This window comes from Passer domesticus, chromosome Z, assembly GCF_036417665.1.
Source record: "Passer domesticus isolate bPasDom1 chromosome Z, bPasDom1.hap1, whole genome shotgun sequence".
NCBI lineage: Eukaryota > Metazoa > Chordata > Aves > Passeriformes > Passeridae > Passer > Passer domesticus.
In genome coordinates this window covers 39,111,746-39,139,553 of record NC_087512.1, presented here as the reverse complement: position 1 = coordinate 39,139,553, position 27,808 = coordinate 39,111,746, and the positions used below count along the sequence as shown (strand labels likewise).

Genomic DNA, 27,808 nt, shown 5'->3' with positions numbered 1-27,808 from the left:
ACTGATTAAGAGGAAGTCTTGCCTTAACTGGTGCACATGCACTTATTCTAACAAAACCATGTTTCAAGCTTCTGCATGTCAACCAGCTGATTTCCTTCCTTCTTTCCCATAGACGGCAGTGCATTCTAAGAAATAATATCTGGAACTCATGTCTGCAGCACTGGTGTCTGCAGCCACTATTGGTGGGGTATGAAATTTATAGCTGAAGCAATCAGATACCTCAACCTCTACACTCACCTACATGACACGGACCCCATGGCACCTTCTGACATGGAAGACAAGGAGGTAGTTTGAAAAAACCATTGCAGCTTCACCAAGGGCAAGTCCTGCCTGACCAATGCAGCAGCCTTCTATGATGGAGCAACCGCATCAATGGACAAGGCAAGTGTTACACATGTAATTTATCTGGAATTCTGTAAAGCCTTTGACATGGTCCCCAACAACATCCTTCTCTCTAAATTGGAGAGGAAAGAGGTTGATGGGTGGACTATTGGAAAGGAAAGTGACTGTGTGACATCCAGAGGGTAGTGATCAATGGCTCAGACTCCCAGTGGACATCAGTGAAAAGTGGGGTCCCCCAGGGGTCTGTATTAGGAACTGTGTTATTTAATATCTTCATTAATGACATAGACATATGGATCAAGTGCACCCTCAGCAAATTTGCAGGTGACACCAAGCTGCATGGTGCTTTGTATATTAGGTAACTGTGCTGCCCCTTTGCTTTTTTACAGCAGAATGTCAAAGAAATTAGATGTGGAAAAATGTCTTCCTCATCTTCCCAACCACCTGACTATTTCTAAAACTCCTTCTCCCTTGTCTGCAATCTGGATTTTATTCCAGCCTTTTACGCTTAATGCATATTCTGTATTAAGTCAAAAACCAGAGATCACCAGTCTCTGGTTTATTTCCTCCTCCTAATGTAGCAGTTGATTGCTGGTAGTTAAAATTTCCCATTACTGCCACTTGGCCTCTTTTACATGCTTTTTTATTTGTATAGTCATTTCACAGAAGATAAATCACAAATTAGTAAACCCAAACCACTGATAGCACCGTGCTCTTTACTGGATCATCAGTATGAAAAATGAGATGTATGTCTGTAGGTCTGTCTCTGTGCTGCTTCTGCAGCCTTGCTAGCAGAAGCATACAGCAGTGGAGGCAGCCATTCAAAAGTCTGCCTAAATGTGTTGATTATCAATTTAGTTTTACTTTGCATTTACTGGCACGTAGCTCTTAAGGTATGATAGGTACCCCCCTCTCCCTCCTTTTGTTCAGTACATTTTCATATATTTTTAGTTGCATTTTGTTGGGTGCCTGTTACCAGGCACTGACTTCTGAAAAGACAACTTTTATTATGAAAACACCATTGGCATTCCAATGAGGACAGGCTGCAAGGGTTACAGTTGTTCAGCCTGGAAGACTGAAGGCTCCAGGGAGACCTGGTTGTGACCTTTCAGTACTGGAAGGGGTTTTATAGGAAAGACAGGGACAGGCTTTTTAGCAGGGCCTGGAGCAATATGACAAGGGGTGATGGTTTTAAACTGACACAGGGTAGATTTCTACTACAAAAAAGGAAGAATTTTTTTACAATAAGGTATGCCTTTTAATTTGATACAGCACCATCAGGGATAATGTGTAAAAAAAAAAATCCGTGAATAAACAAAACTGTGTGTTCTGCCAAGTAGAATTTTCAGTTCTTTGTAATGTATAGCTCTGTGCCATAATACAAGAAGACAGCTTCCCAGCAACATTAAAACTTTCAACAAAACTGCTTGTCATCAAGTTTCCCTTAATTTAATTTTGTTTCAAAGTTCTCATTTGTTATGCCACTTGGCTTTTCCTATCTCTCCTACCAGCTTCCAGAGAACCCAAACCTATAACAAGGTTGCTGTTGCCTGCAAGATACCAGGTTGCCTTAAATTCAGCTTCTTTCTCTGTTGAGCAAGAGCATTCTGTAAGAGATACTAATACAGTTAAAAGCCCGATGATAGCCCAACTCTTCCACTTTGAAGCGTTTGGTAGGTATTGTGGAAATGTCAGCTTGACAACATTCCATAGAGGTATGTACATGACTGGGGTCCTTGTGAGGGAGCCCAGATGCATGGGAAAGCCTCCCTATATACAGGCTTGCTCTAATTCAAATGTGGCTTGTCTAGATTTCATTTCATATATCATGCCAGCCTCAGAGGAAAAAAAAAAAACAACCTGAATCATACAATATAATATTTGCAGAGAAAGCAAAAAGGCCCATTACCACTCAGTGGGAAGTATGCAGGGCTCCTGGGATGGGGTAGTACAAAACTAATTTAGGGAAAATAGGATGCTTTTGAAAAGATCCCAATTATATATTTTTCCAGATATCTAATTTTTTCTCAACTTTTGAGATGTCTAAATATAATGGCATGAAAAGGTGCAAAAGACTAAATTCAAAGCCCCAATTTTTGTGGTTTTAAACCTGCAGAACTTCTGTGAATACCAAGAAGGCACTATGTGCACCCACCATCCTTTGTTCACTAAGTATTTACTTAGGGAGGCAGAAGATTATACTGATTACTAGCATGAATATTTGTTTTGTAATAATATTACACGGAACTTACTTGCTAGATGCTGCACAAGAAAGTGGACTCACTCTTTACATACACCCATCTTGAATTTAGGCTAGGCTGCATGGAAAGCACAAGAAGGATCAGACAGGGAAGCTGGCATTATGAAGAGAAAAGCACTTGTATTTAGCTCTTCCATATATATCTTCACCCTTTTGTGTCACTAAATATTGAGAATCAGGTGACATTAACATTTGGAGGTGGAGAACATAATCACTGGGCTTTACACACAGAGTCTGTATGGCTGGGTTGATTGGCTGTTGCTGTCTCTGGAACTTGGAAAATTGTATGGGTGTTAAAGTGAATGAAATCCTACTGGCCACCAACACTTCTGTGTCTAGGGCATAACCACAGGCACAGGGCTGGTCTGTAGATTCAGAGTAAGACACACACATACAGAGCACAGCCAGAAGGACTTGGTGGTCATTTCATCCCAGAGCGCAGAAACCTTGAAAAGGATAAGTGATTGCTAGGTACATGAAATTCCTAATGAACTAATCTATCTACTAATAAAAGTATATTTCTTATGCCTTGATGATAATGTAAGAGCCACATGATATTGTACCCATGGATAAAAAGCAACTCCTTCCTCTCCAAAGTTGTTGTCCTGGGTTGCTCTAAAAGATCTGATCAGGAATGTGGTATGGTAATGTGAGGATATAATAGGTCCCCTGTGAGACAGCACTCAAATATTTTTTCTTAAAAGCTCATCTCAGCAGGTTACAATCACCTAAAAATCTTAACACATAGTAGTTTGAGAACATAGGGTATACTTTATGGTGTTTGCCTCAGGACAGACACTTTCCTTAATGGAGCTATTTTGTAACCAGATGTCCAAAAGAAGAAGAAATTATTATCCTTGTTTTCATTTAAAACTGCTCTAAGTAGGAGAAAGTTTACATGAATAGGTAGGAAAGATGTGCCTCAGTGGGAGAATTTGAAACCATTTTGATCTCAAAGGTATTTTCCAAGCCTAGGTTCTTTTCCACAGTATCATTTTGACTTTTTCCCAAGAGCATATTAAAAGAATGACAATTTTACAGTTAGAATATAAAATCATGAGCAAATTCTCAATGGGAATCTCAATGGGATAGACTCTAACCTGGGAAAGAAAACATTTGTATCCTAGTACAAACAGGTGTAATCCCCAAAGGCTCTTGTGCTCAGCAGTACTGTTCGGTGTTCAGTTACATGCACACTGTGTACACCCTGTACAAATGTGGTTTTATTATGACTTCATTCATCTTTGGGGCATATATAGTGCATATGTACACAGTGGATTACATAGTGTCTGTGCATTTCAGTGTGCTCCATAAGTGGCTGAGTGTTGGCTAGCTAAACACAGATATGTGTGGGTATATGGAGACTGGATTTGCTCTTAATAACCTAAATGTAACAAGAAAATTTCATGGAGAAAATGATGGGTGTAGGTCTACCTTGGGATACCTGATATTACATAAATTAAAAATATTATAAATCTTGCCACCTAGCAATCATCACAAATTCCTATCACTTCCAAACCCCTCCCTGAGCTAGCCCATTTCATTATTTAAAGATACAAAGAGATCATGGATAATAATCCAGCCAACAAGAGTGGAGAAGAACAATGCCACACTGAGCAGTTCCTGCCTTTTCTTTCTGACCCAGACCAGCCACCTCTCCACCAGTCCTGTGACCAGCCCTGTTGTCACCAAAAAAATGCCACCCAGATGGAGAACAGCCGCACACGAGTAGGTAAGAACACAGAGAGCTCAGCTGCTCCTCTCATTTCATGGCCTGCCACCTCCAGTGTCCCTGCTGTGCCCTAGGCCCTGCCACTCTGCCATGCCTTGCTGGCCTTGTTGCTGCCATATTAGCATTTCTGTGTTCTTGATTACCTTCTCAAGGTTACCTCCTCCAGCTTCTGCCCATCCTCAGGAGAGTAGCTTCTTTGCAGCTTTACGAGCACTTCTCAGAGCCAGTGTTGGCCCTTGCTTGTATGCTGGGAGGAGTTTTGGTGGCTGGAGAGCAGGGCTGTTGCCAGCTTACCAGTGCTTGAGCTCAGATGTCAGCATGAGATGGTATCTCCATTACTGACCTCTCTCTCAATTTGGGGCTTTTCAGCCTAGAGAAGAGAAGTTTGTGTGGAGACCTTTGAAACAATCCAGTCAAGAAACGTCAGTGAATTTCCATGGCCCTACAGTAGGCCATGTGGGCACCTAAGCAGTTCTAGTTTCTTGGTGTTTGGTGGAAACAGCAGCAGGGTGGGTAATGCAGTGACCTTGGTGGTTCAACTGGCTTAACTGGTTCAGCTGGAGACAGACAGTATTACTGATCTCCAAGTCATGGTTCCACACAGCCTGATGTTCTTCTCTTGTATCTTCCTCTACATGAAAACATTTTGACCCTATGGTGCTTGTTGTGGTTTGACACTTGACCAACGCCAGGCACCTAGGAGAGTCACTCACTCACCTTCCCCTGCCACAGCAGGGCAAAGCAGTGAAAAGGTAAAAAAAAAGTTAACAGAGGCTTAATGGGTAAGATAAGGACCAGGAGAAATATTTCAAGGGCAAAACAGGCTCAACTTTAGTTGGAATGAAATTTATTACTAACAGAATCAGAGGAGGATAATGAGAAGTAAAATAAGCCCTTGAAATACCTTCTCCCTCCCAGCCCCTCCCTCCTTCCCACAGACAGCGCAGGGAGAGAGGGCATGGGGGTTTTGGTCAGTTCATCACCGAGATTTTCTTCCCCTGCTCCGGGAGAGGAGTCCTTCCCCTGTGAGATGTGGGGTCTCTCTCATGGGAGACAGTTCTCAGGGAGCTTCCCAGGTGTGGGTCCACTCTCAGGAGCAGCAGCCATACCGCACCTGCTGCAGTGTGAGTCCCTCCCATGGGCACACAGTCCTCCCAAAACAGCCGTGACATGGGCCTCTCTTTCCATGGGGTGCAGCCCTCCAAGGACAGGCTGCTCCAGCCTGGAAGCAGGGCCCTGTCTCTAGCGGGTGTCCCACTGGATCACAGCCTCCTCCAGGACTCCAGGCCCACTCCGGCCTGGGCACCTCCCCCACGGGCTGCGGGTGGATCTCTGGATCCCCATGGATCTCCATGGGCTGTGGGTGAATCTCTGCATCCCCATGGATCCCCATGGGCTGCGGGTGGATCTCTGCATCCCCATGGATCCCTATGTATGGGCTGTGGGTGGATCTCTGCATCCCCATGGATCCCTATGTATGGGCTGTGGGTGGATCTCTGCATCCCCATGGATCCCTATGTATGGGCTGTGGGTGGATCTCTGCATCCCCATCCCCATGGGCTGCGGGTGGATCTCTGCATCCCCATGGATCCCTATGTATGGGCTGTGGGTGGATCTCTGCATCCCCACGGATCCCCATGGGCTGCGGGTGGATCTCTGCATCCCTATGGATCCCCATGGGCTGCGGGTGGATCTCTGCATCCCCATGGATTCCCATGGGCTGCGGGTGGATCTCTGCATCCCCATGGATCCCCATGGGCTGTGGGTGGATCTCTGCTTCCCCACGGATCCCCATGGGCTACAGGTGGATCTCTGCATCCCCATGGATCCTCAAGGGCTGCAGGGGCACAGCTGCTTCACCATGGTCTCACCACGGCCTGCAGAGGAATGTCAGCTCCAGTGCCTGGAGAACCTCCTGCCCCTCCTTCTCCACTGGCCTTGGTGTCTCCATGTTGTTTCCCTCACATGTTCTCACCTCTTCCTCTTTGACTACAAGCAAAAACCCTGCCTTGTTTTGATTTTTTTCTTAAATATGTTGTCACAGGTGTTACCAGCCTCTCTCATTGTCCCAGTTTTGGCCAGCAGCATGTCCATCTTCAGAGCCATCAGTGATTGGCTCTGCTGCACGTGGTGGGAAGCTTCTGGCACCTTCTCACAGGAGCCTTCTCTGTGGGCCCCCTGCTACCTAAAACCAGGCTGTGCAAAATCAAGAGTGTTGAAGCTTTGAATCATGTTTCTACAGGGTTTATTATAAGTGTTAAAAGTAACATTACCAGGATTTTTGAATGCAATACTATTTACATAACGTAGCAGACTTTAGTCTTCTCTCCCACCTGTTCTCCCTGGGTGCAATCTGCTCATGGGCTTCCACCTGGCTTTTCAGCAGCTGATTAAATTGAACATAATTAAAATATGGCATATCTTATTGCAGCTGTTTTCCAGCTGCAAATATTTTCTGTGTCCCTTCCTGCATGTGGCAGTTTAAACTTGAAGAATGGTATCTAACAAGGCAAAATACAAGCAGGTTTCTTAGAGGAAATTACTGCCTGAACCCTGCTGTGAAAAACCATTTGGTTGCTAGAAGTAGTCAGGATGTTGTCACTAAGGAGGCTGTTGGTTGAGATGAAATGATTTGCCAGCCCTTGGTAAACAAAAGGTCTCTGTGTCTTTCTGACTCATTGCGGAAGTGTCCTTTACAGCCAAGGAATGTATGTTTTCAGGATGAAAATCCTCTCTTAAATCTGACTTATCCGATGGCTGCACAATGACTTCCCATACACTGTAGAAACAGAAAATACCAAATATATATGCAGACCTTGGACAAAACTCAGCTGTCATCCTATGTGTGGGTAGCAGCCTAACACCTGGTAAATCCTATTGATTGTGATCAAGAAGATGCCAAAACAGACAGTACCCCTGATTTTGGACTTTTACTGAAGGTTGTTTAAATAATCATTTATTTCAGATGGGCACAACAGCAGCACCAGCATCTGGATGCCAGTCTTGCTCACACAGAAGCCCCAAAGTCTCACTTTAGTTTATCAAAGAAAATCAGTTTTTTAAAAAGGATAAAAAAATTCTACATACACACAGAAATATGGATATTTATGGATATTTAATTAAATCAATAGATCATAGTACGTGTTTACTGAAGCATTCTTTAGCTACCCGTAGCTGGTAGGGTTGTATTCCTTACTGCAGCTATTTATGGTGCTGTTGATGTGACTCTGTACTGGGTGCTGTGAGTGGAGACAGCAAGTTCTTGTGACATCATATGCAATGGCTGCCTGTATAAATCACATTTCTCTGAGGAACTGACCCAAAGTGTCTTGCAAGCACCACATGTAATACCATTCTTGGGGATGATTCCACTAACTTGGCTTGAATAACATAAGAAATGGCAAATTACTTTGGAAATTATTGATATCATTCTTCCCTCTCTCCCCCCACCAGTTGTCAAAATCAAACAGAGGCACTCCAAAATCCCTTACGATAGCAATTCCTCCATTTTATTGCTTTCCAGTTCCAGTTGTTCAGTGGAAACAAGAGAGCTGAAAATTGATTCACAAACCAGAACTAATTTGAAAATTATTTTACTTTTTTTCCCTGAGGTTTTTATTTTTTGTGCAATTGCTTGTATTCTGGAATTTAATACTGAATTGTTTCAAATTGCACAACAGCACTGCATAGCCTTGGTTTTTTGCTCTTTGAATTTTATGCCTAACTGTTTTGTAGGTGGTTTGGAGCTGGCTTCTACAACTGCACTCTTCATTTTGCTTGTCCAGAAATTTATGTGCTGTTTTTTGTGGTCTCAGATATGTGCATGCTAGCGGTATTAGCACACATCCACATGATCCAGCAGACGTGCTCTCAAAGCATTTAATGCCATAATTGCATAAATGCAATCTGAAGGTACAAACCAAAAACTTGTTGCAAAAATCCTGTGCTAAAGGTTTTACCACAAATAATAACATTGTAGAAGTGACAAGAACTTGTATTTAGTATACTGACCACAGGGGCCTCACTGAATAGTACTTACTTGAGAAGGACATACACATTGTTAGCTATAATACAAATGAAGGCTATCTACAAAATATTAGGATGACAGTGTTGCATTCAGATTTAAGCTTGAGAAAAAAACTACCCGCAGTTTTTGTGTCACGCAAATTTATTTTAAGAATTTGAGAGAGCCTTAAGCAATGTATACATTTTCTGCAGACAATTTATTTTTTAGAAAATGTGTTTTAATTTTTTTTTTTTAATGACATGGAATAGTGTCATTGATTAAAAATTTCAACAGAGTATCTAAAAGGTGAAGTGGAAAGCAATAAATGTTTGATTAAGAAGTATAAAAAGGGAATTTGATACCAGATTCCTCAAGACTTGTAGTCTGTCAAACTGCTCTAATTTGAGAGGAGAATCAGAAATGAAAATTAATAGTTCACTTGAGAAAAGAGTGTAAAAGATATCCTGAAATGAACCCTTTAAAAGCCTTTTTTAAAAATTACACATGGATTAGAAACTAATCTCAGAAACTGTTTTCTTTACATTCAGCAATTAAAGCCAAGTTCTTGTTCTTCAATGTTCTTCTTACATCTCAATGTGAAATGTCAGACATTTTCCAGACATATTTGTGGTCATGATCTTTGAAATATTATAAAATTTTTGTATCTTTCTCCTTAGCTTCTTGTGTGGTAAGTAGCACTGATGCCTCTAATTTCCAATATGGAGAAGGTCCAAGTACATCCATGTATCAATTTGGCATATTTTCAATAATTTAATTTTTTTTCTCTCTACAAGATGTAGATTGAAAAAAACCCCATATTGTTTAGAATCCAGTGTTCAGTAGTATGATGCTGAAGCATTATATATTATTTTTCAAGGAAATTTATGATGGATGAGAACTGTAAAGAGAGTATCCCTCAAAGCCACATGGACATGTTCATCCTTCCAAATATAATTCTTTTCCAAACTAAGCAAGGATTAGCGAAAGATGTTTTGGAACCACAAAATGTTATTTTTAAAAGGTAGCTCATGATTGAGATAGATTAAGACTAAACATGGCTGGGATCAGCCAAAACCACAAAGAGCTTAATTTGTTCACATATTTATGTCTGGAGAAGAATTTGAGGGCCTTCAGCAACCAAGGCCCTGAAATCCTCCAGCATATTTTGCAGTAAAATAATACATTGTTGGTTTTGCTTTTCTTTGTTGTTTTTTTTAATGGACTTGTCCTTTTTAAAACTTGTGCCTTCCTCCCTCCCACACACATCAGCAGAACAGTTCAGTGTCCCTGCAGGTCGATGAGTCCCAAAGCATTGCCCAAGACTTTTTAAAAGGGAGGAATGATTCAGCTGAGGGATGTTCCACAGCCTTGTGACTAAGGTCACATTCACCAAGTGGCTCCTCTCCCACACTGCCTCTCATTCCCAGGCACACAGAGCACTGGAGCAGTCTCTCCACAGACATGTACTGGCATGACTGAGTAAGGGAGGTGCGAATGAGAACTGGCATATCTGTTTGTGGGTTTGTGTCAATGATGAGCTTTATGGGAACAGATACTGATTTTTTCTTAAGGCAAGAGTTTCTCTGTTTATCCCAGTGGGAACCACTGTTTATTTATTTTAATTTCTTTCCAATTGTACCTATTTTTAAGTGTGGTACTCTGACCTTTTCACATTAAAAGCAGCAATGCCAAAAAACAGATTTGATGAACTCCAAGACCCACAGCTTTTGGATGTTTATTCCTTTTATCACCACCGCATGCTGAATAGATGACATTCATTCTTCCATTGACAGACCTGAAAAAAATAGCAATATGCCTGTAACTTAAGCTGAAATAATAAAAAACATTTTTTTCAAAAATTAAACTTCTGGCATGATAAGGCTGCATCTATTTTAGGAAGTCCTAGTACTGTTGGTCTGGTTTCACTTCAGTGGAACAAAGATGGTTAACCTGGGCTGTCATCATGATAGCACAGGTCATTCAATAGGTCTGACATTACTTTCTCCTTTTAAAAATGTTTTTAAAAATTGTGACTGTGATTTGCTCTGTAGTGTTCAAATTACTTAAAAAGCTAAAAACAAACGGTCCATATGAATATGTATGTACATACTTGTGTGCATATGTATGCATAAGCACATATATGTGAGGACAGAAGAGAGAGGGAAAGAGAAAGTTTGAGTGTGTGTGGGAGATAGAATGAGAGAGTCAGTAATGCATTGCTGTGCCCTATGCTAGTTAAACAAAGGGATCCAACTCTCAGGACTCACTCAGTGATAGAGAACAAGACCTAGATTCAGCTTCACTGGCAAAAACCTGTTATTTAAAAAAACAATCTAAGAACATTCAATTTGGCCAGTGGTTTTAAAGGATTAATATCTTTGTAAAAGCAAGGACAATATATGATACAATAAATATTTATACATATTCCCTAACCACAATACTGGATTTGGATTCAGCTTTCCTTTCTTTTTGTTCTTGAATGCTGACTGCACATTGTGATAACTATGAGGAGGTTTCTCAGAAAGACCGGACAGATTCCAGCATGGCATGTCTGCTGATGTCATATCATTTTGCCAATAACAAGGCAGAAAATATTTGCTATAAGTGCAGCCAATTTATTTGATCTCTAAGGACACTAACAAAAATTTTTAATTACAACAAATGAAATTTTTAGAGAAATATCTGAAAACAGAAGTTCTTTTCCCTCCACTGATGAAAGGAGAGAGTGTTATTGTCCCTGGGAGAAGGTGAGGTATACAATTTTTATTAAATATTGCAAGAAAGAAACATCTGAAATAAAATGTCCTGTGAAAGGTTAGATTCTCCCACGAAAGGCAGTAAAAGTAAAAGGGAAATAAGAAGCTGATTGATTTAATTCCTGAGTCTCACTATGCACCAATGGAGTAGAACAGGCCTGGTGTGGATAGGACATCCACATTTTTCTTCAAGGAATCACCTTAGCTCACTTCAACAAGTTCAGCAAACTGGTACCAGGCATTTGGTTTGTGAAAACTGAGACAATAGCAATCAGAGTTCATAAAAAATTCTCTTGGAGAGAAAAATATGATTAAAAACTTACTTGGAACTTAGAAATGAGTTTCTGAGTTGTATTTTTGCAGAGAGGTAGGAAATTATTATTAGGAGGAATTTGGGTGTAATGCATGCTCTGTGTTCCACATAGTATATGAAATAAATGTAACATGTGTAAAATCACCCTTGTCCTTTGAGAGAATATGGTTCAATAGTTTATCCATTTCCACAGGGTAGGATTACATTAATGCTGGCTCCTCCTCCCTGGAGTCTGCACCATATCAGTTCCCTTGTAACCTGGACAGGCTCTGTTCCACAGCCCGGCAGCTATCCTTCCTTGCTTTCCATCAGAAGATTGTCCCAGACCCTTTTGCCACCAAGGTGAGAAGCCTCCATGTAACTTCTGGCTTAGAAGACAGAGCCATGCTTACTATCTCCTCTGACGCCTTTTGATGGCATTATTCTATACCTTAAACCACTCTTTGAATGTCATATGCAGCAGCTTCTGAGCATCTTTTTATGACCCCATCTTCCACTCAGCCTTCTCATGCCTTGTGGTGTATAAATTCAGATGTACTGATTAGTTTGTGAGTAACGCATTCCATCACCAGTGCATGAACTGAAGGAACACAGCCAGGAAATCCAGATTACAGTCGCAAGGAGGAGGCTCAATTATTCTAGTCTTAGCATGTGTAAATGTAACACCATTAAACACAGTATTACCAAACTCTTTTAAAAAGTCTGTGTAAAAGTTGAAGAAAACTGAAAATACCTTTACACTTAGGAGAAAAATAAAACCATTTCAGGTCGCTCATGTGAAATTTTTGGAAGTTACTGAGCTCCTCAAAGGCCTTCTCTGCCCCCTCCATCTTAACAAGATGCCTTGCCTCAGATGCCAATACTGCATGTACCAAGCATGAGGGAAAGGAATCTTTTTGGTTTCTTTTGCTAAATCTTCACAGTAAGTCTGGAGAAGTAATTGACATTTAGCCAATGTCCTAAATACTCCAGTAATAAATGCCTTGGCAATACCACAGCTAGAAAAACATTAAAATAATGAGTGATGCAGAGACAGCTGTGCAACACTTTTTCCTATTAAAAAATATTGCTTTCAGTTGCTTATCACTTTGCCAAACAATTCAAGTTGAAATGTTGACTGTCTGCTATGAGGTTGATTTTTTCTGGGAAAAATTCTGCTACAATGGAAACATTTATGAGAATGAAATTGTAAGATTGGAGAGGGAGGGAGAATCAGCTGCTTGCCCACATTAAAAAAAACTTACTCCAGACATTTCACTGAGTTGTTTTTTGCACTCTGGAACTGAAATTTATAATCATGCCAAAATAGGGTTATTTGATACTAAAGGTGTTCAACTTGGAATTCCAAGATCATGCCTTTAGAATAAATACAGGGCAATAATCCCCATCTGATGCCTTAGTCAGATGATTAAATACTTCAGAAGGGATTTGGAAGAACCTGAACTTTTGAAACAATAACTACTTTGAGATTGCATCTTTGACAACAGTCACTTCCATGAAACCTGAATTTCAGTCTCAACTTGTTCTCCAGTGTGAACTTGGCCAAAATCATTCATGAAAGAGTACAAATCTGAACAATGCCTTTCAGATCTGTGTTTAGTCAAAATGGAGCTGACTTAGTTCAAGAAATTGTTGTTACCGAGAACAAAGATAAAATGTGGTATTACTTTGACTAGAAATGAAAGATCTATAACCCTCCAGCCAAAACATCCAGAATGATGCTGTCCTGGTTATGACAGATACTACTATCAACACAGCACCTTGGGAGGAATATCTAGTCCTTCTCAGCAATGTAGAATGCAGGAATTTGCCATAATGATCTCAAAATTCATTATGCACAGCATATCCAAAACCCTCAAATGAAAGCCACAGAATGACAGGGGAAACTGAGAAGCTCTGGGCTCCCTGGAGACACCAAGTCTGCTCTGCTGCAGCACATCATGCTGATCATTACCGTGTGTTCATCTTTGACTCTTTCTAGTCTTTCCCAAGCCTACCAGCTTAAATGCCCTTTGTTTTTCGTTCCTTTCAAAGCCAGGAGTCCCATGAAATCTTCATTCTGCAGGTATTGCAAATTTCAGGCAAATTGCACTATTTTTGTTAGTAGTAGTAATAGTTTAGTAACACGTAGTAATCCACAGTAACGCAATGGTAACGCAGACTTATTTTGACAGTGATATTCATGGCCTGATATGAGCTGTCAGGTCCACTGTGCCAGGCAACAGAGGCAATTACAAACCCATACGCTACAATGTACTGTGCCATGCCGGGTCCTCGAGGTCCCAACTCCCAGATCCCTCTGATCTTTGCACCCCAGTCTTGTTGGGCTGGGGTGCAAAACACGGGCAAGAAGGGACAGGCCACAGTGCAGCATGCAGGACTTTAGGAAATGCCAAACCACATTGGAGAAGAGCAGAGGTAGATGGCAAGTGAGAACTATGGAGGTGACCAGGCAGAACCACGCAACAAAAATACAACCCATGCCCCAGGAAAGCTGAGCATACAGCACCTGAGAGGAAGGGAAGCTCATCCCACAGTGGGTAGAGGAGGTTATATGAGTGGTTTAAGTCCCACAGAACGTACAGAAATGGGATCAACATCTTCCACATTCCAGCCAATTCCCAACTTGTTTCACCTCCCCACCCACACTCAGGTGTCTTTCTGCTGCTGGTTTCCTCCCTGACCCTTTTCAAACTTCCAGTGAACCCCCTTCCCCATGAGCCCCTGCTAACCCCACAAGGGCTCCTGAGGGCCAAGCAACATTTTGGGGCATTTTGGGTTGTTTCCATTGAGGCCATTGAGGGGGCTGATACATCCCTCCCCAGGCATGGCCAGATCATGCTACAGCAGTTAGGGCCCAGGTAAAGTGCTGGGCAGCTGGGGGATGCACCACTGGGAGGCAAGGGAATGTGGCTGCCTGTGGGGATGAATATCTGCTTTGTTTTCAGGAGCTGCTGAAGGCAGGAAACAGGAAAATCTGATAGTGATGTCTGCTTTCAGGTTTTAAGTTGAATTTTTTTTTTCTTGTTAAAGTTTCAGGTGAATGCCCATGTTGTTTTCCCAACACAAATCAAAGCAACTGGGCTGGCTATTTTCTTGTAAGGTGATAGGAGGCTAATTTTTGGTTTGCTACTTGTTTTCATTAATCCTTATTGGAAAAATGATAAAAATTAACTCTTTCCATGGCTGCCAGCCTAAAATTGAAATATCTTCCCTCTCTCCAGAAGACTTTTGGTTTAGTCAGAAGGTTGTTTAGCTTTCCCTGGACTAATGTGGTTTTGGAGGTTTCAATTTTGTGGTGATATCCATCATTTTGTTCTACAACAAGAGTTTCAGTAACATTTAATAAAAGTTTAGTGGGCTAAATAGATCTTGAGCCTCCAGTGAAAGGTAGGGAGAAAAGTAAGGCAGAGGTGTTTAATGCATTCATTGCTTCTGTCTTCCACATGGATGACAGACCATGAAGGGCTCAGTGCCCTGAGCTGGAGGACAATGCCTGAGAATGATCAACTACAAGTCAACCCCAAAATTGTGTGGGATCTGCTGCTCCAGCTGGATCCCTACAAATCTATGGAGCCTGATGGGATTTATCAGAGAATCCTCAGAAGTCTGGCTTATGTCATAGCAAAACCTCTCTCAATGATTTTTGGGTCGTCTTGGGAATCCAGAGGGATCCCAGATGACTGGAAGCTGGCAAACATTGTTCTGGTTTTCAAGACAGGCAAGAGGGAGGAACCCAGAAACTACGGGTCTGTCAGTCTCACTCCAGTACCTGGTAAAATTATGGAGAAGATTATTCTGGAGGTACTGAAAAACACCTGAATTAATGCATCATGTGGAGGGTGAGCAAACGGGTCAGGCACAAAGGGTTACAGTGAATGGGGTGACATCAGACTGGGAACCTGTCACTGGTGGAGTTCCAAAGGGCCCCATCCTCAGCCCTCTGATCTTCAGCATCTTCATAGTGATCTGGACACAGAACTGGGAGGAATACTGAGCAAGTTCACAGATGATACAAAAAAACCCCAAAAAACTGGGAGGAGCTGGTGAGTCCCTCCAGGGCAGGGAGAGGCCCTGCAGAAACACCTCCACAAATCAGGGGTCTGGGCAGTCACCAACCATGTGAAGTTCACTAGGAGAAAGTGCTGGATTCTGCATCTGGGATGGGACAACCCTGGATGTATGGACAGAATGAGATGCTGTAAGCAGTGCCATGGAAAGGGACCTGGGGCTCCTGGCAAGCTGAACATGGGTCAGCAGTGCCCTGGCAGCCAGGAGGGCCAGCCCTGTCCTGGGGGGCATCAGGCCCAGCATTGCCAGCCAGGCAAGGGATGGGATTGTCCTGCTCTGCTCTGAGCTGGGGCAGCCTCACCCCGAATGCTGGGGGATGGTTTGAGAGCCATAATGTAAGAAAGACATTAAACTGTTAGAGAGTGTCCGAAGGATGGAACGGACAATGGTAAAGCACCTTGAGGCAAAGCTGTACAAGCCTGGAGAAGACTGAGGACAGACCTCACTGCAGTAACAACTTCCTTGTGAGGGGAAGAGGAGGGGCAGGCACTGATGTCTCCTCTGTGGTCCCCAGTCACAGGACCTGAGGAAATGGCCTGAAGTTGTGTCAGGTGAGGTTTAGGTTGAGTATTAGAAAAAGGTTCTTCATCCAGAGGGTGGTTGGGCATTGGAACAGAATCCCCAGGGAAGTGGTCACAGCAGCAGCCTGGCAGAGCTCAAGAGGATTTGGGCAATTCTGCCAGACACATGGTGCGACTCTTGGGCTGGTTCTGCATGGGGCTAGGAATTGAATTTTGATAATCCTTGTGGGTCCTTTCCTATTCAGCATATTCTGTCATTCTGTGTTTCTGTGATTATTTGATTTAAAAGTTGGTGCTAGCATTTCAATGAAAAATGCTACCTGTGGAACCTTTTCTAAAGCAAATTTCTTAAATGATGGCTGTTATTTTCTTCATTTCCCCCCTCCTTTTGTCACTTCCAAATATTTATTAGCTATAGACTGAAGTATTATAGTACCTGACCATACAGCCCAGAAATCTGAGCACCAAATGCTTCCTCCCAATGATTGAAATACCAGGAGAGGCTTTCTTTCCTAATGAAAAAAAATTGTGCACTCCAGTAGGAAAACTCCTCTGAAATCAGGGCAAAACTGAGTGAGAGGGACTCAGAAATGCATGTTGAAACAGAAATCCTAAGGAGAATAAAGTGCAGTTTGTTTACCAATGCATATACCTCTGTGCTCTCCTATCTAAAGACAGAAAGAATGAGTCCTTGAACGGAGGTGTATCTTCATTTGAGTTGATGGTAGAACTGCTGGAAAATACCCAAGAAATATTATTTGGGCATTAAAGAATTGGAAAGAAATTACAGGGACAAAACTCAAACTGTGAGGCAACACAGTTGATGTGTAAAGTTTTTGATCTGGGTGAAGAAAAATTTGAATTAGATTTAAGGACAGAGCTTTTCTCAACTTCCTCATCTAAAGACTCCATACCACTTACCCAGTGTCTGTCCAATTTATAATTCCCCATTATAAATCTTCTTCTTATTTGAGAAAGTTGGAAGGTCATAGAATCATAGAATATGCTGAGTTGGGAGGGACCTATCAGGATCTTCCAGTCCAACTCTTGTCCCAGTACATATGGTGTGATTTCCAAGAATCACACCATATGTCCAAGAGCATTGTCCAAACACTTCTTGAACTCAAGGCTTGGTGCTGTGACCGCTTTCCTGGGGAGCCTGTTCCTGGGCTCAGATTTTTTCAGGACATGGACACTTGATTGTTGAAACTCTGGATTTTCAGCATATTTATTTCCTTGAAGAAGTTTGGCAAGTGTGTGCCACCTTGAGTGCGCTCACAGCATTAACTGCTGCTGTTGCACTGATGGATACATGGGACTCTTTAGCTCAAAATAGCAAGAGCTACATCTGACCATGGAAGGATGTCTCCTTATATCCTTTTGCGTTGCCTTGCCCTGCCTTCCTTCTTGTGCTACTTGAGACTGGGATGGTAAACTCATCCAGAGCAGTCTGATTCAAACACCTATGCCAATATCTGAGCAATGATTGTGGCTGAAACTGCTTGTGGCTCCCATAGCTTTACTTGATCTCGGTGACCAGTCACAAAGAAAAGAGATCCACACAGCTGAACAACAGGAGGGGTATCAAGTGTTTGTACGATCCACATGGTATTATACAAGGACAAGAAGGAAAAGATTTAATAGATTTAGGAGTTTTCCAACCAAAAACTGCAGGCACTGAGGAACACACAGAATCTTCTTGTATAATGCAGCACTGAATGTTGCAAAAAAATCCCCAAAACAACAACAACAACAACAAAAACACAAACAAACAAACAAAAACCCAACAAAAAATCCCCAAAGCCTTAAGAGAGCATATGTAATAGGGATGCATGGAGAGAGTCAGAGAGAGGATGAAAAAGGAAAAAAATGTTAATGAAAGAAACAGAGGAAAACAAGTGACAGTGACACATGATGTTAGAAGTTAAATAGAAACTCATAAACTGTATAATTCTTATTTTTAAATAAAATAGGCTGAGAAATTGCATCAGTTAATATATACACATAGATAGACATATACATACCCTGCCTTAATATGCTGTGAACAGATAGGGGTTAGCAGAGTTTTATTCATAGCAGTAAGTAAAACAAAATACACTTATTAAGCACATAACCAAGCAGAATCTGTAATTTTTAAAATGTCTGAAAGGCAGAAGAGAATGCTCTTCCTTGTCTCATGTTGATCCTGTGGAATATTACAATGTGAAATTAATAAAAAGTTGCTGTCATTGGCATTTTTATAAATAAGATAGAGTTTTTGTTATCTAGGCAAGAGGTATTTTTCTCCTATCCTGATTTGGCCAGGCTCTAGTTAAGTGAAGCCTGCAACCACAGACTTCAGTTTTTTCCATCATGTATGCTATGATGGAGTATGGCTTGCTGAATGGTAATCTTGAAAATCATGCCTACAGTATTTACTTATGAGAATAATCCTTTTTTTCTTATCTATTTAAACTGATAACACATTTAAACTTAAAAGCATGTCATGCAGTCCTGTTTTGCTTGAGGAAGTAAACCCTGCAAGGAACAATAATAGTTTTAGGGACAGTTCTTTAAAGTAAAAAGAAAACAGCTGCTCTCAAGAGCGTGCAGAACACTTCCAGCTCCCTGTTCCACAGAATCCGGTGTCCCTGATATCCCTTGCAGGTAGCCTAAGTTCTGCTAGATCCAGACACTGGAGATCACACCAAGCAAAATATGCTGTGAAGAACTGTGAGTTCTCATATTTGCCCCAAACTGTCCAAGTATGTTTCAGCCATACTCTGTCATAGCATAGGTTGAGTGCCATGCATTGAGTGCCATAAATTGGAAAAACCTGAAGTCTCTGGTTTCAGGTTTCACTTAACTAGAGCCTGGCCAAATCAGGATAGGAGAAAAACCCCTCTTGCCTAGATAACAAAGACTCTATCCTATTTATAAAAACGCCAATGACAGCAACTTTTTATTAATTGCATATGGTAATATTCCCCAGGATCTCCATGAGATAAAGAAGAGCATTCTCTTCTGCCTTTCAGACATATATTTTACCTAGAAAGCTGGTAGGTAAACTTAGGTAGCCTCGTGTTTACCAAACTAGCTCTGTGGGGAGGAGACACTTGGGAATGTCCCGATATTAATTACTATGCTGAGTGACAAGCAACTGACCCCAGGGGAAAAAAATGCTTGAGGTTCTTTTGAGCTTTATTTTAGGTACTGTGGTAATTTTTATTAGCAGTAGTGCACTATATTGTTTTTACATAGGCTTCCTGCACTCTTTGACACCCCAGGGGAATCCTGTCCTCAGGATATCTTGCTGCAGACGCTTTTGGCCATGACTATGTGCCAAATTCTCTCATGCAGGTAGATCCATATCTCCATCATAAACATTTTCCATGGTAATGCCTCAGCAGGCTGGTCTTGCCAGCAGAAATGTTTTGTTTCCAGACATCTCTTCTTTCTACTTTTCAAGTCAACTATTTCCTTGAGAAACACCGTGTCACAGATGACCAAGGCCAGCTGCTGGGCTTGGACTGCTCTCTCAAGTTTGATCCCACTTGTGCTTCAGTGGATGAAGTCTGACTAGAGGAGCAGCTCGAAGCCTGGGTGAATGAGATCCAGTGAATAGGCATATTTGCTTCTCACTGATTAGGAATCTTCAGTCCAAGGCTTGGTGGTGTGTTTTGGACATATATCTATCCTATACCCCTCCAGAACTTTCTGTTAATGTGAACATCAGCATACAAAGTCTGGAAAGGACCAACAGTCACAGGCTTTTGGGCTAATATTATCTACATATTCAGTAGGATAGGGAGAAAATCAGCTCCTATGCATGGATACAAAACCCAAGGAAATTGTTGAAATACAATGGAAGAAGTCTATTAGGCATATGTTTTAAGTGTCCTGTGAAAGCTGTGAACACTGATTCTTATGTAGCACTTCTCACAGGCTGCAATTTTATACAGTCTGCGATAAAATAATTTTGCTATGTGGTGACTTTCTGCTGCTCAGCTGCATTTGTCTTCTGGTTGCTGTCAGGCCCCTGCTCTCCAGCTTCAGCACCCCACTTCTGCTTCCCTCTGCTTTTGTATTGCCTTTTGTCCCAGATGCCAGAGGTCTGCCACAGTGCTGTTCTTGTGTGGGAGGAGGACTGTGTGGCCATTCAGTGCTTGCTGGGTTGCACTTCAACCAAAACCAGCCATTTTGACCATTGTGTCTTTAGATGGTATGTCTGGTTTTAAGCCACCACAGTGATGTCTGTGCTACTACACTTGGGAGCTGTGATCCATGTCACTGACAAAACTTTCTGCTGAGGCTAATATATCAGAAAGAAGAGTATTTTGGCTTGGTCACTAAGCATTTTATATGTAGTATTTTTACAGGAATTTCATAACACAGCTAGAAAGTGACACAAAATGTTAGGGTAAAAAAACCCAGATAGTCTTCTGGCTGTTATTTTCAGACAACTGTGCCAGATCTTTAAAAGCTCAACCAATCCTCTCCAGCTGCCAAAAGTCCATCAAAGTTTGCCTGCATGAGATAGTTATGCCAGTCTTGCTCTGTCTACTTCCAAGCATTATTTAGCCAAAATAGAAGAAATTAAGATGCAGTTTGTCCCAGCCCTCTCTAACTTCCTTCAGTCCCAGGAAACAAAGGCATTTTTTCCTTTACGGAGTACTACCTCACCCTAAGTCACTTGTGCTCTATTGCTATTTGCTGTTTGGGAAAACTTCTGTGGAATTTTTTGTAACCCCATGGACACATTCTTCCACCATCATCATGGGGAAGTCAGCTGTTTCCTTTACTCCCTTTCAGTCATTCCCTCAATGGTAATTCCTCCTTCACTCTTTATTACTCCATTTTTTTTTGGTTTTAATCACCCAGAAGCAGATCCTTCCTCCACTACTGTCTTTGAAATGTGTCTAGCACAACGACACAATGTTTTCCATGGACCTAAGCATCTCTGACTGCTGTAAGCACACTGTAAATTTAATTCACTCCAGAGGCATGTTAGATTTATAGCTGCAAAACCATCAACATGCACTGCTCAATATCTGTAAATCCTGGGCATGGACTACAGTACATGTTTTACCACAATAATAATAATAATAATTTGTAGAAGAATTATGGTTTTCCTTTCCCAAAAGCAAGAGAGAGGGGTTCACTCTGTGGCTTCATACTGAAGAGATGTTTTTAACTGAAAGAAAATATTTTCTTCAACTGTCAAAAGTGTGTTCCTGACCTGTATTTTACTTTCCCTTGGGGTTCTTTCCTTTTAAATAAAATACGGATAGATTTTGCAATATATAGCACAATTCAAAAAGTAAGAAATTTCTTTTCTCCTGCATCTACTTGCCAGCCCTTTGTGGTTAATTATTATCACAGTGCAAAAGCATGAGTTGATAACAATACAGTCGAAATTGCATTGTAAGAACAGGAAAATAATGATCAGATTTTAAAATATGATTCTTAACAGGACATGAAGAATGTCTTGGTCTGCCTTTGCATGATTATTTAAAGTTTGTCCATGCAGACTCAGATTGGTTTCCCATCTCTAGCTCTAGGTACAGTTTCAGGTACCACTATTTAAAAATTAACATAGAAATTATTAATTTCTGTTGGGTTCTGTGACCCAAAGAAATGTTGTTTTAGATTCAAATGCTGAAAATAATTACTTGCTACTTAGGGTAAAAAAAAGAGACCTGCTGCCTAAGCTACCTTTCCCACAGTTTTCCTTTTAAGTGAACAAAAATGCATTACCTCTTACAGACAAAAGGCATTCTTTAGCTAAAACAACTCTGTTTTTTTTTTAAAAAAAGCACCACCAAATCTTGGTGATATCTGAAGACAATGCCAAGAAGGTAAGATTTGAAAGGTGGGGACTGGCTCTGAGAAAGAAAAAGGAGCAAGAATAGTTTCAGTTTCTGCTGGAGAGCAGAGCTGAGCACATCTAGATTTAACAAGTTAAATTGTGTTTGAATTTGAATTTTGCCACCTCTTTTTTTCTTTTTTCTTTTTTTTTTTTTTTAAGTGAGCTTGCTCTAGCAATCATGTTGTGATCCCTTGCTTGGCACAGAGTTGGATTTTCTTCCTCATCAGAGCTTGCAGGGCAGTGGGAAGGTTGGAAGGCATTTTTGAGGTGTACAGCTCAGCTGAATCAAGGCTGGGAGCCTTGAATCGTCTTGTCTGTGCCTAAATTAGGACTTTCTAAGAAAAGAGATGAAGGCCAAACAAAGTACAAAAATTAATAACTCAATTGCTGCCTCTCGTCTTCTTCCACTCTCTCAGCTCATTCCTCTCACAAAACCAGTTACGTTTGACAGTGACCTGAAATACAGACTCATACGGCTTATATCTTTTCTGTCACCAGGATTTAAATATTTCAGGCCTTGGCAACACAGCTGGTTCCTCACTGATTAGAGCCTGATGACGCTGGTTTGCTAACAGGGACGGATTTTATTCATGGCCCTTCAGGTTCTCTGTTTCCCATCATTAGCCCTTTATTTGCTCTGGGTAATAGCTGACTTTTTAAACTGCACTGAGAAGGACTGCAAGAAGAGTCCCATTGTGCACAATGAATAGAGCCCTGCTCTCTCCCCTTCCCTGTCTGTTATGGGAAGGGAAGCCTCTTTAGTCCTTAGACAGACAAGAGGGACATTATCTTTCTTTTAGATTATTACTACTTGAAAAGATTATCTCAGAGCTGTACAAGAAACCCATGGCAGGTTTCATATATGAAAATCTGCTCTCTGCGTAACTTATGCCCTGTCTTTCAGGAGACCAAGAAGTAGACTGCAAAAAATATTTGAAATCTGCTGGGAAGAAATCCTTCGGGTAACTGGATTTATTGATTCATTGAATACTTTGGCACTTGAAGGGTCGCTAAATAACTCAGATGCAAAACTGAGATGATGGATCAATAGGTAAAAAATATTCAGAAAGGCAAACAGAAATATTCAGAAAGGCAAACAGAGCAAAAGAAGTTGTACCTTTTATGTACGGGTGTCTTTCAGTGGATGCTTTCTAGCAGAACTATACTTTTTGGCAAACATCATGTGGCAGTAAGGGTACACCTCACTAGGTTGCCTTATAGACAGCCCCTCAAACCAGAGTGGACTTGTCAGTTATCGAAGGAAGTGATAGCTAGCTGGATCATTTGGGCTGTTTTTCATGGTCAAAGTGAGCATTTAAACCCTGTTGGGGGATTTCACTGGGTGATTCAAAAAAGCAGGAAAAGGCTGATTCCTTGTCCCACCATTTTGGAGCTGGGTCAATGTAGCAAGACTGAAGTTGTTAGGTACTCAGGACTTCCCAGCCCTGGAGGCTCCTCAGAGGATATAAATCTCATCCCCCAGTCAAGTTTGAGCAAGTATGAACCATGGTACTGACCAGCAGCAAACTTGTCATACAGGGTCACAATAAATCCTGAGCCTCTTCTATCTTCCCACAGGTAGGGGAGGCAAGGGATGAGAAAGGCCCCCACACTCATGACTTTGGGACATTACCAGAGCTGATCATTAAGATGATAAACAGTGATAAAGGCAAACTTTTACTGCATTTACTGCCTTCTGAGCTGTCTTCAGCTTCAAAAACAATATGTAGGTAGAGCACAACCCAGAACAACCGTATAAAAGTAGTCTGTTCATAACATGACACATAGCACAGCTGGTGATTATGAACAGTATGTCTATATTTCAGTGGTGCACTAACCAGTCTTAATAAACACTGCCTGGCTTATCTCTTGGAAATTAAAAAAGTGATTGATGTGCTTCTGAACTAGCATTTCATTTGAGACAAAGTTTTCACTGACTGATAAATATACCAGACTTGCTCTGGCATTCCAGCTTATCTCAACTCCATAGGAGTAGTGCTGGAGAAATGTCTCCTCAGCCTTTAGGAGAAAAAGCAGGAAGATAGTTCTGAGGCTTATCAGCCCATACTAGAGTCTGTGTAGCCCATAAGTCTTACTGTTAATCTTCAGTAAAAACAGATGCGTTGCTAATGTTTTTAAGGTTAACTGCAGACGCTTTTCAGCACAGCACCAAAAGCATCCTAATTTCCTTTTCTCAGAGTGCTTGTCGTTCCCTTGGGTTTTCCCAAATCCTCTTCTATAATCCAGTGCAGGAGCTGGGCAACAAAGAGGGGAAATCCAGGGAGATGAAATCGACTCAGGGCCCTATAATGCAAGACTGAACTCAAAGGTGACCTTATTTTTTCCCAAATGAAGTTTCTAATTGTCTAATCATACAGCTACAATGCCATTCAGTGCTTTGATTTTTTTTAGGGATCTGTTTCATAAGAATTTAAAACACTAAGAATAGCACTTAGAGGTAATTTATGCAAGAGTTAAATGTGGTAGACACTGCTTGAGAATTTTAATATTATATTCTTTACCCAAGGCAATAGACAGCTTCTTCAGAGTCATTCCATTCTAATGTGTAAATGCTGAAAGTAATTAGACTGAGTCCTGTGTGTATTAAAGTATTTAGGAGAAAAAACTTTGGAAAAAGTGACTTTTCAAGAGCAGCTGACAAATATTTTATAAAAGTTAGAATTACTAATAGTATAAGAAGCTTTATTTTTTTAAGCAAAAGCTAGTTTAAAACACACCATTGCAGAAAAGTATTTAGGTTTGCTAAACTTTTTTTTTTAACATTTCAGCACTGCAACACTGCAACAGCATCCACGGTAATGTCTATGGCCAAAAATCATGTTAAATAGAAGTCCGCATGAGAAGAGTTTACATTTTTGATTAAAAAGGCAAACTATTATGTTTGGAGGAGCTGAAACACCCTTTCTATTTCTAAAACAATAGCCTGAAGGCTCTGAAGAATTGCTTAGCTGTCATTATCACTTTAAGGAGAAAATATTTCTTCAGCTCTGAATATCAAATATGGTTTTTTAGAGAGGTCTTGTGTGTGGTGCACTGGCTTGAGCATTTTTCTCTTCCTTCTCAAAGTGCAATAAAGAGACAGCATTTTCCTGTTTCTTCACCCTTTGTTGCAGAGTAAATGTACAAACTCTTTAATGCTGTTTTATTTACAGATTTCAATTCCCTCCAAGAGGATCGCATGCCCTCTGATGCCTGCAGTAAGCCCACTGGCTGTTTATGGCCAGAAAGTTAGTATTCTGATAGAGACTAGGCATAAATAAGAACCAGACTCTATATGACTTCAATCACCCGAGGAGAGTGTCTAAATTAAGTGTATGCTATAAAAAGACTTAAGCATTAGTCATGTCTGCCTGATGAAATAAAGTCATGTCTGCTTAATTAAACATTATCAATTCTCTTAAAATATTCTGCCACATAATGAAGCCAGTTACCACCTGAACTGTTTATATATTTGACTTCTTTGGCCTTTGTTCCTCTCTATTCTGCACACGCTGTCACTGAAAGGCAGAAGGCAGAGCCAAAGCTGCTCATGGAGGAAGCCAGCTTTCTCAATCATCACCTGCCAATTTTATCAAAGTTAGCATTAAGCACAATGTCAAAAGTCTAATAACAAGGATATCAGTCTCCTTATAATGCCTGCATTTTCACTATACAAAAAAGGACCCATGAAACAAGAAAATTAGGCACCCTTTTAATCACAGAGTGCTTTGTCTTGCAGCTCTGTCTTATTAATACTTGAGGTAGTGCACAAACATCTCCCTGGCTAATGTAAGGGCTGCCAAATGACCACAGGGATACTAATTATAGGAACAAGTAATTGTTGAGATTAAAAAAAAAAAAAGTGGATGTAAATATTGTAATTGTATTTAGTCATATGGGGAAAACAGGGATCATCTGCCAGAAGCACACAGCTTCTCTTGAGTTCATAGTGGGGATGAAAACTTCTCTATGGTTTGGGCCATTTTTGACCACTGGAATGTTCACCTTTACCCATTTGCATTTACACATATATCTTGGACTGCTTTCTCTGCTGTTTCTGCTTTTCAGTGGAATTGTCACTTTCTGCACTGAAAAAAAGCCCAAGGGACAAGAACACCTAGAAGACTCTCCCAGTGTGCAGATATCCAGAAAGCAGATTGTATGAATAGGCAAAGGGATTTAGAGACACATAGGTCCATCCTTTGGTGTCTGGGGTACAGAAGGACTGCAGTGTCTCCTAGGAATGTGAAGTCTGCAGGGAGTATTTGAACCAGGAATGTTTTGCTTTTACATATGTGTAATAAAATCCATTGAAGTGATTGTTTGAACAAAATTGGACAGGAACTGAGCTGAAAGGTAAAGACCAATCCAGTATATCTGAGAAGGCTAGCTGAACAGGTTGGTTGGGATTTTAAAACTCGCAAGAAAAAATTTCCAACAGTTAATTCTGATCTTCATTTTACTCTATGCTCACAGACAGCTTTCTAGCCAGGTCACCATTTACATCCTGCAAAAGTACCCTGCTCGTGCATACATGCATTGGGAAGGGAGGGGCAACCCAGATAACTTTGGATGCTCTTTGAAAAGGGCAGAATTACCTTTAAAATGTGAGTTAAATGTGAGAAATGCATGTTCATCTGAGAGCAAAACTGAATCTTAGAGATATTTAAACTCAGTGTGTGGTGCTACACCAATGCTTAGATTTTTCTCAGTTTGTGTGGGAAGTTGCTTTACTCCCTTCTTTTTTGATATTCTGTTGTTATATACTGGGACTCTGGAACCTTGTTAACACACATGCTCATACCTTTTACCAACCAAGCCCAATAGCAATGAAATGTTAACTGCTAATCTTAGAATGTCTTATGTACACTGAGAACATCTGTACATTTATCGTGGTAGTATAGTGTTTACATAAATCTTGTCAATGTACTATACACATACATTACACGTGTAGTCTTTATATTTAAAATTGTGCTTGCTTGAATATAAATATCAATGCAAAATGTAATATTTTATATAAACACATATTTTACTGCTGTATATATTGCATGTATACAGAATTTGTTAGGAGACAGATACCAAATGCATTTTTAAAGACGGTCTTACTTGGTAAGATGAGACTCACATGATGTTCTGAATGGCTTAACAACCTGGTAATGGGATACAAACATTTACAACTCCATATCACAGCTTCAGATCCAGTTGAAGGCAGAAGTGACCAAAAAATATCACTGTCCTGATAGTTGGGTGATGAGAAAGATTGAGATTGCTTGCATTGGTCCTTAACAGCTGTGTTTCTCCCAGAGCTCAGCACCGCTGGCACTCAGCAGAACACAATGCATAAAACCAACATCAGCTACCCCCAGGTGCCCTTGGCAAGGAAGGAGTTGTGCCCCATGGGTGATGGCTAACACAGGCATTATCTAGATTTTATGGTTTTGGTTGAATATTTTTGATAATTGTTTTCATTTGGATATTTTTAATATATGCATGAGTTTTATTGTCATTCATTATCATTTATCCATCTTTGGGTCTGACAGAGCTGCTGCTGATGTGCCTGGATTAACTGGGTAAGAAGTACGTGCTCAAGAAACTTGGTTTACAGTTCTGGCTGGTTTGGTGTAGGATACTTACAAAGAGATTGAAGATGACTTCAGTGTTGTCAGGTTGGCTGAGGTGATATGTACCTCCATACAGGAAAGTCAGAGAAAGAAAAACACCCTCTAACAGAGAGAAAAAGTGTTGCACCTTGCCCTCATTTGCACTGGTGGAAATCTCAACTGACTGACCTTCTGGAGAAGTGACCTTCTTTTCTTTCCTCTGTTATACACCTCCTCAAGAGTGAAGAGGCATTTTGATATTTATCACACTTAACAGTGATAGTTATAGTGCAAAGAAAACAAACACAGTGTGAGGTTCTATGTAAGAGAATGGGATATTCTGGCAACACCAAGTAAGC

The 27,808-nt window shown here is 40.9% G+C and overlaps 2 long non-coding RNA genes across 3 annotated transcripts in view; both read right to left on the bottom strand.

The window, feature by feature from the left end:
* The window catches only part of LOC135289478 (uncharacterized), a 28,801-nt gene extending 23,739 nt beyond the window's left edge, over window positions 1–5,062 (bottom strand). The window contains exons 1-2 of one of the 2 annotated variants that reach the window (XR_010352250.1): window positions 4,478–5,062; window positions 2,595–2,660 (exon numbers count right to left, since the gene is read on the bottom strand). This is a non-coding gene — a long non-coding RNA (uncharacterized LOC135289478). The remainder of the gene's footprint in view (window positions 1–2,594; window positions 2,661–4,477) is intronic. The other variant, XR_010352249.1, reaches the window with a different exon arrangement.
* Window positions 5,063–7,430: 2,368 nt separating this feature from the next.
* Window positions 7,431–27,808, bottom strand: part of LOC135289479 (uncharacterized) — a 34,035-nt gene continuing 13,657 nt past the window's right edge. The window contains exon 2 of the long non-coding RNA XR_010352252.1: window positions 7,431–10,135. This is a non-coding gene — a long non-coding RNA (uncharacterized LOC135289479). The remainder of the gene's footprint in view (window positions 10,136–27,808) is intronic.